Below are 9176 nucleotides of genomic sequence, written 5' to 3'. Positions count from 1 at the left end.
TACTAATTCATCAATGAGACTGCATAGATAGTCCAGAAGCTATACAACTATAGTCAATGTACAAGAAAGGTGCCAAGGCAAATCAATGAAGAAAGGGATGTTTTTAAAAAAAAAAAAAAAAAAAAAAAAGGTGCTAGAACAAATGTATAGTCTCATGGAAGAAAATAAATCACAACTCTTACATTACCATTCACTTGAAATGATTCATATAATTAAACAAAAGCTAAAACTATAAAATTGCTAGAAGAAAACATAAGAGAAAATCTTTGTGACCTTGGAGTAGGAAAAAGATTTTCTAGATGAGACATAAATAGCACAAATTATAAAATAAAATGTTGAAAAATTAGATTTTACAAAAATTAAACCTTTTGCTCCTAGAAAGACATTGTAAAAAAAAGAGAAACTACAAAGGGAATACTAGATTAAGAACTTGTGTCCATAATATATAAATAGCACCTACACTCTTATAACTCAATAATAGGCAGGTAAACAACCTAACAAAATGGTCTAAAGACATGAGAATCCACTTAAAATATGAATTTCCAGCAAGCATATGAAAAGACGACTCAAATCATTAATCATCAGTGAAATGCAAATTAAAGCTACAATGATATGCCACTATATAACCATTATAATAGCTGTAATTAAAAATACTGACAATATCAAGTACTGGCAGGATGCAGAGCAACTGAAACTTTTGTACATTGTTAGAAGAAATGGAAAAAGGAAAATCATTTGGCAATTTCATATAAAGTTAAGCATGACCTAACTATTCCACTTTTATATATTTAATACTTACCTCAGAGAAATTAAATCATGTGTCTACCACACTAAGACATCCGCATGAATCTTCATAGATATCAGCTGTCTTCATAATAGGCCCAAACTGTCCAAAATATCCATCAATAAGTGAATGGATAAACAAAATGTGGTATATTTATACATTAGAATGGTGTTCAACAATAAAAAGAGACAAACCTTCAATATATGTAACAACATAAATGAATGTCAAAATAACTATGCTGAGTGAAAGAAACAAGAGTATATACAGTATAATCTCATTTATAAAATGTTAACTCATCTATAGTACCATAAAGCAGATTACCAGTGGTTAGGGGCAGAGACGGAAAGAGGATGGATGGACACCATAGGGTTCCAAAGATTTTTGGGGGAGTTGATAGAAATTTTTTTTATTTCAGCATATTATGGAGGTACAAATATTTAGGTTACATATATTGCCTTTGCCCCACCCAAGCCAGAGCTTCAAGCATGTCCATCCCCCAGACAGTGCACATCATTCCCTCCTCCCACCTCCCACCTGCCCGACACCTGATGAATGTTACTTCCATATATGCACATAAATGTTGATCAGTTAATACCAATTTGATGGTGAGTACATGTTGTGCTTATTTTTCCATTCTTGGGATACTTCACTTCGAAGAATGGGCTCCAGCTCTATCCAGGATAATACAAGTGGTGCTAGACCACCATTGTTTTTGTGGCTGAGTAGTACTCCATGGTATATGTACACCACATTTTATTAATCCACTCATGTATTGATGGGCACTTGGTTTGTTTCTACATCTTTGCAATTGTGAATTATGCTGCTATAAATATTTGAGTACAGATGTCTTTTTTATAGAATGTCTTTTTTCCTTTGAGTAGATGCCCAGTATTGGGATTGCTGGAGCGAATGGTAGTTCTACTTTTAGCTCTTTGAGGTATCTCCATATTACTTTCCACAGAGGTTGTACTAGTTTGCAGTCCCACCAGCAGTGTATGAGTGTTCCTATCTCTCCTCATCCATGCCAACATTTATTGTTTGGGACTTTTTGATAAAAGCCATTCTCACTGGAGTTAAGTGACATCTCATTGTGGTTTTGATTTGCATTTCCCTGATGATTAGAGATGTTGAGCATTTTTTCATATGTTTGTTGGCCATTAGTCTATCTTCTTTTGAAAAGTTTCTGTTCATATCCTTTGCCTACTTTTTGATAGGGTTGTTTGATTTTTTCTTGCTGATTTTTCTGAGTTCTATGCAGATTCTTGTTATCAGCCCTTTATTGGATGTGCAGAATGCAAATATTTTCTCCCAATTCTATAGGTTGTCTATTTGCTCTTGTGATAGTTTCCTTGGCTGTGCAGAAGCTTTTTCATTTGATCAGGTACCATTTACTTATTTTTGTTGTTGCTGTGATTGCCTTTGTGGTCTTCTCCATAAATTCCTTACCTAGGCCAATGTCTATAAGAGTTTTTCCAACATTTTCTTCTAGAATTCTTATAGTCTTATGCCTTAGGTTTAAGTCTGTTATCCACCATGAGCTGATTTTTGTGAGAGGTGAGAGGTGTGGATCCTGTTTCAGTCTTCTACATGTGGCTCTCCAATTTTCCCAGGACCATTTATTGAATAAGAATTCTTTTCTCCAGTGTATGCTTTTTGTCTGCTTTATCAAAGATTAGATGGCTATATGAGGATGGTTTTATATCTGGGTTCTCAGTTCTGTTCCATTGGTCTACATCTCTGGTCTTGTGCCAGTACCATGCTGTTTTAGTTAACCTTCACAATAGCAACAAAGAAAATAAAATATTTAGGAATATATTTAACTAAGGAGGTGACAGACCTCTACAGGGAGAACTACGAAACACTGAGGAAGGAAATAGCAGAGGACATAAACAGGTGAAAAACCATAGCATGCTCATGGGTTGGCAGAATCAACATTGCTAAAATGTCTATACTACCCAAAGTGATCTACAGATTCAATGCAATCCCTATTAAAAACCAACATCACAGATCTAGAAAAAATAATTCTATGCTTTGTATGGAACCAGAGAAGACCCCATATAGCAAAAGCAATCTTAAGCAAAATTGGGAGGCATCAATTTACCAGACATCAGGCTATACTACAAGGCTATAGAAATGTTTTGTATCTTGATTGCAGCAGGATTTTAAAACTCATTGAGTTGAATAATTTCAAGGGATGCAGTCTATTCTGTTTTATTTAGAGCAATCTAAATTTCTTCTAAATAAATTTGAAAGGAATAAAACCTTTAATTTGGCAACAGTGTACAAGATGGATTGTGGTGAGAAAAGACAGACTGGAGATGGTAGAAGCAAACAAAAGTTCTATGTTCAAGGTGAGAGGTTGTTGTTGTCTGCTATAGAGTATGATAAAGGAAATGTGCTTAAAAGTGGAAAGGTTCAAATGGTAGGTCTACTTTTAGTTCTTTGAGGTAAATGTCCATCAATAAATGAGTGGAATGATAAAATGTGATATATGTATGTCATGGAGTACTACTCAGCCAGAAAAAATGGAGAATTAATACCTTTTGTAACAACCTAGATGGAACTGGAGACCATTCTTCTATGTGAAGTATCACAAGAATGGGAAAACAAACACCACATGCATTCACTATTAAACTGTAACTAATTGATCAACACTTATGTGCATATATGGAAGTAAAACTCAATGGAAATCAAGCAGGTGGGAGATGGAGGAGGGGATGGATAAATCCACACCTAATGGGTACAATGCACACTATCTGGATGATGGACACACTTATAACTTTGACTCAGACTGTACAATAGTAATTCATATAACCAAAACATTTGTACCCCTGTAATATTCTGAAATAAAAAAAAAGTTGGAAGGACAAAAGAAAGAGGGAAAGGAGAGAGAAATGAGGAGAAAGATAAAGATGAAGAGCAAAATTGGTAATGGAAAAAAAGTTGAAAAGGAAAAAGCTGAGAGAAGTCCAGAGAAAAAGCAAGGGAAAGTTGGGTGTCGTATACACCATTCAGGAGATGGATACACTAAAAACTCAGACATCACCACTATACAATTCATTCATGTAACCCCAAAACCACTTGTATACCCAAATCTATCAAAATGAAAAAAAAGAAATAAAACTTAAAAATAGAAAAGAGAGAAGGAAAGTGAGGAAAAAAGAAAAGATATTTACGTTCATACACATCATATGTTACGGAGAGGAGTCTAGGTGCCTATGGGTTTGCAAACATTATGCACTGTAATAGTGATTCTCACCGTTTTGTAAAAAATCAAATTATTTAACTTAGCTACTTTGCTAAGTTATTGTTCTAAGCTGGACCTTCTGAGACATGAAGCATATTAGTCATATGTTGCACTAAAAATGGATATTTAATTCCATAGCCGTAAGTGGATTTGCATGAAGATTCAAATATATAACATAAAATCAGTTGCAGGACATTCTTATAATGTGGCAAGACTGCCTATCGGTTTAAAGAGCATTTAAAGAATGGTGTAAAAAGAGTTAGATAATTTAAAAAACCTATCTGTATATCTTTTCTGCATCTTGCCCAAAAGTAAATTTCAGGGAATTTATATAGCTTATGTAAATACAAACAATACTCAGATATAAATAATACAAGATAAAATATGATTAAAAATAAATGTAAGAAACTCCTAGAAGAAAACATAGTTGAAAAGCTTTATGACAATTAGTTTCAGCAATGATTCAGAAATCATTTGCATATAATACCAAATGCACAGGCAGAAAAGGTAAACTTGACTACATCAAAATTAAAAACTGTGTATCAAAGGACACAATCAACCGAGCGAAAAGGTAACCCACAGAAAGGGAGAAAATATTTGCAAGTCATATGTTATGAAAATTATATAAGCAGTTAATATCCAGAATATTTATAGAACTTCTATAACTCAACAACCAGAAAACAAACAGCCTGCTTAAAAATGTTCAATCTTAAAAAGAAAGAAAAATCTTGTCACATACCATAATATGAATGAAACTTCAGGACATTATGTTAAATACAATAAACCAGTTACAAAGATTACATGTAAGTGTATGATTCCACTTATATGAGATACCTAGAGTAGTCAAATTCATAGAGACAGAAAGTAGAATGGTGGCTGCCAGGGTTTGCAGTGGGGCGAATGGGAAGTTGGTGTTTAATGGATATAGAATTTTGGTTTTGCAAGATCAAAAGAGTTCTGGAGATTGCTTGTACAACATGAATATACGTAACACTACTTCACTACACACCTAAAGATAATGAATTTTATGTTATGTGTATTTTATCACAATTAAAAACAATAAACATAAGAAGAAAATGGGTCAAAGAGAAAATCAGAGTGGAGAAGGTAAGATTCATCCCTTTGAGTAAGTACTCTGACCAGAGCAGTAACCTACATTTGGTTCTAAGTTTTCTAGTCCCTGGTACAAAAAACTGTATGACTTGCACCATCCATAAGATAAAAAACAAGCTGAATAATTAGAAGCAGGACGATGCTGGTAGTGAGACCAAAGAGAACTTTCATCTTTGGGTGATCCTTTAAGAGGAACTGTGATAAACATTTAAGCTCAACATGATTTTTATAATGAATACAGCAATGAGTCTCAAACACATATTCATTATTATTTTCTGATGGCATAATGTCAAAGCAAAATTCAATGTAACAGGAAAATTTTTACTTTGACATTATGGCATCAGAAAATAATAATAGACATGTTTTGGTAATTCATTGCTATCTATGTTCATGACAAAATATGATTAGCTTCCTCCCCACTTCCATTTACTGCTTGTCTACTAGGTCTTTGTCATGCCACTTGGATTGGCAGAGAAGGTGACAATTAAGGGAGAAAAGAGGTGGGATAGATTTCTCTACAAAGAAAAAATTTGAAAAGAAAATAAATAAGACCTAATAAGGAAGAGAAATATGGACAGAGTGACAGACTGGTAGCCGTTTAACAGTTTTAAGAGTTTTGTGGATGAGACAAAGATGAACAGCTGTTTTATGAGTGGGGATTTAGGGGATGGAGATAAGAAAAGGGTATTTTTAGGATCCTTACTGAGTGTTCTTTGACCTGATTTAAACTTCATCTTCACTCCTGTCCCCAGTCCATAGACCACCCAATAAAACCTTCATGAAAAAGTTCACCAGTGCTTAGAAAAGTGGAATTGGAATTGCATTTTTTTTTTGAACAAGATTTTACGTTGAGACAGAACTTTAATTGGGAGCATGAAGGCCTGGATTTATTTAGGTCATATGATTAAAAACCAGCTTTACAGGAAAATGCACCATGGGAAATAGAATACTGTTTGCCTTCTGGTTTAATTGAGGAAGCATTTTTACAGTAGAGCAGGAAAAGCCAGACATCAGGTAATACTTTATGAATACTGAGTCTCTCAACAGGGCCATTAATAAGGAGTTAAAATGAATTTAGAGTTATACATTCCCAGTCCCATGCTTCCATGAAGACATTCGATGTTTCTTGTTGAGCATGGAGTTAGAGGAGGTTAGGCAAATGCACGCATCTTCTTCTGCTTCCTGAGGATCCTGTCAAGAGTGAGTGACTGAGAAAAGGCAGGCAAACATCGCAAGGAAAGTGGTTACAGATGTACATAGGCGGGGCCATGAACCATTGGAACAAATGTTTGAGGTCCACTCAAGTGTACAGATAAAAGGATAGTTAAGATCTCAACTTTCAACAGTATGGACAGTACCGATAAATAATTTTAGCCTGGAAAAAATTTAAAGTATATACAATTATATTTCTGTGATGTTCACACACAAAAAAATTCAGCAGACCACTTACAGTATATTTAACAGCTTGAGCTATTCTATTTTATCTACCAACTTATACAGATTGCCAACTTTATGCCTAAGTGACTATATTAAGTGGGATTCTCATGCAGGATTTTTAACACTTTAATCAAAATTATATTTAATTTTAGAATAGTTAATTTATAGATATTTAGAAGAATACTGTAATAAGTGGGTCAATTATTGGTTAAGGCCACTTTTTGTTCATTAAAATATTATCTATATCAAAGACAATGCTTATTTTTCCATTTCAAATGCCAAAGGGAGAGGAGGAGGGGAGAAAAAAAACAAAAAACAAATGCCAAAGGGATACAAATGGGCAATAAGACAAAATAATGTAAAAAAGACTTCATAATATTAGTCTGTTTTCATACTTCCTTCATTTATAATTTGTGCTTTTGTGGTTTTAACACAAAATTTTATCCTGTCAACCTGTACATGTAATCTCTGTTGTCCCTAAAGTCATTTTTAGTATCTAGCAAATACGATATATTTACTTAATGTTATAATAAATCATTCTTGCATTTCCTACGTTAATTTCTAAATAGTACCTGCTATAAGAATCTAAAGAATACTTAATACCTAAGTTATTCATAAAACCTGTCACTTTTCAAAACTAAAATGATAGTTTAACTTTGAGAGTGCATAGGGAAATCAAATAAGAACACTGTTTAGGGGAAGAAAGAGAAGAACTAAAGTTAATATGATTCCTATAGTTTAGTTATTATGACTGTCCATAGTATAAGAAAATTATGCTATTTGCAGAAAAAAATTATGGCAATTTGGTTTAGGAAAAGGAAGTTTTTAAAGGAAATGAACTCTTGTGATATTCATACATTTGAGGTTTACTGAATATCTTGGAATGAATTCCTTCTGATAATCGAGGATCTACTCTATGTAGTTACCACACATGAGATCAGAAGTAGGAAGCTACAAGAAAGATGTTGATTACTGAATATATGCAGGAGTTAATGAATATCTTTAAGTTTAATTCAATGCAAAGCAAATATTTGTATGCTAGAAACAGGGTATTCTCTTCTTGAGTCCCAAGAGGAGAACTTTTACTGAGAAACAAATCTGATGGATATGTTTAGGAGTCCCAAAGAATTCCAAAAGATAACTTTCTAGTCTAGTCTTCTTCTCTTTGATTCTCATTTATCTCCTTTTTTCTGTTAGGTTTATCTTCTCTGGAATGGTGCTAGAGATTATTAGTGAGACCAGGAAGAAAGTTGGTTTATCTACATTGGAGTCAAATATTATCCAGACTTTCTTAATTTCATTGGCTTGCTTGGCACTGTATACAACTTCTCAAAATCTGTTGAATTGAAGATCAATATAAAACTTATGTGTTGTGTTCCTATTCCTGGGGATGTCTCATTGCTCTCTACCTCTGCTTCCACAATGCTAACAGTACCTCATTTTCAGTGGTTATATTGCCCAGGCCAAATTTCTGATGTTAGACCAGATTACAAAGAATTAGTGAGCAAATTGACTGCATATTTGGATCCATCACTCAACAAATTTATCTGAGCTTAGGTACACAGGTGCTCATAAATGAATATGTGGCAGTGCTAGTGATTGTACTCAGTTTTGCCCTTCTCTGGAGGGTAATTTTGAGAGGTGGCTTTAGGTTTCTGTTGTCCTCCAGGGGGAAAAAAAAGACTTACCTATTAATTCTTTTTCTTTTTTAAATACATAAAGAGTTGGTTCTCTTTCACTAACATTAATTGCCTAAAGCACCTCCCTCCGTTTTAATAGTCAGTGTTGAAATTTCCTGCAGAGTACTAGATCGCCTGGATTTATTTTCCCATTAATATGTATAGTTGTCATGTTTGCTTAAAAATATGTGCTTAAAAGTCACTTCAGTCCTGGGTGAATCATTCTCATTGGGTTTATAAATCATTGCCTTGCATTCTGGTTGACTTGATTGCATGTTTGTCTTTTGATTAAGAAGACAAGTTTACTAGATCTCTTTGTAAAGTCCCTTCCACTGCAATTGTTGCAATTAGATTGTTTTATAAGTTCTAAAGTAAATGGATGGGTGACTAATGGCAGCTTAGGGGATATACTATTTATCCTTCTCATTTGCTTCTCCAGAATTCAAGATTTGCTAAACTTATTTTGGAGAGCTAGGGTACTATGTTTCTATGAATCTGTCAAAATAATCTTCCTAAACACCTATATCTATGCAGTGCTACAATAAAATTATTTGACTGTGAATGGAACTACTTCATTGTTAGACAATAGACAGAAAGGATTTTGATTAAAAATAAGAAAAAAAGTCCTCAATTTAGGCTAAATACTAATTGAAATACTGTATCATTCCTACATTTTAAAATATATTTCTCAGGTTGAGGCAGGAGGATTGCTCGAGGTCAGGAGTTCAAGACCAGCCTGAGCAAAAGCGAGACCCCTGTCTCTACTAAAAATAGAAAGAAATTAGCCAGATAACTAAAAATATATAGAAAAAATTAGCCAGGCATGGTGGCGCATGCCAGTAGTCCCAGCTACTCAGAAGGCTGAGGCAGAAGGATTGCTTGAGCCCAGGAGTTTGAGGTTGCTGTGAGCTAGGCT

Source organism: Lemur catta, chromosome 5 (assembly GCF_020740605.2).
Source record: "Lemur catta isolate mLemCat1 chromosome 5, mLemCat1.pri, whole genome shotgun sequence".
Lineage (NCBI taxonomy): Eukaryota > Metazoa > Chordata > Mammalia > Primates > Lemuridae > Lemur > Lemur catta.
Note: the sequence above shows the minus strand (reverse complement) of the source record.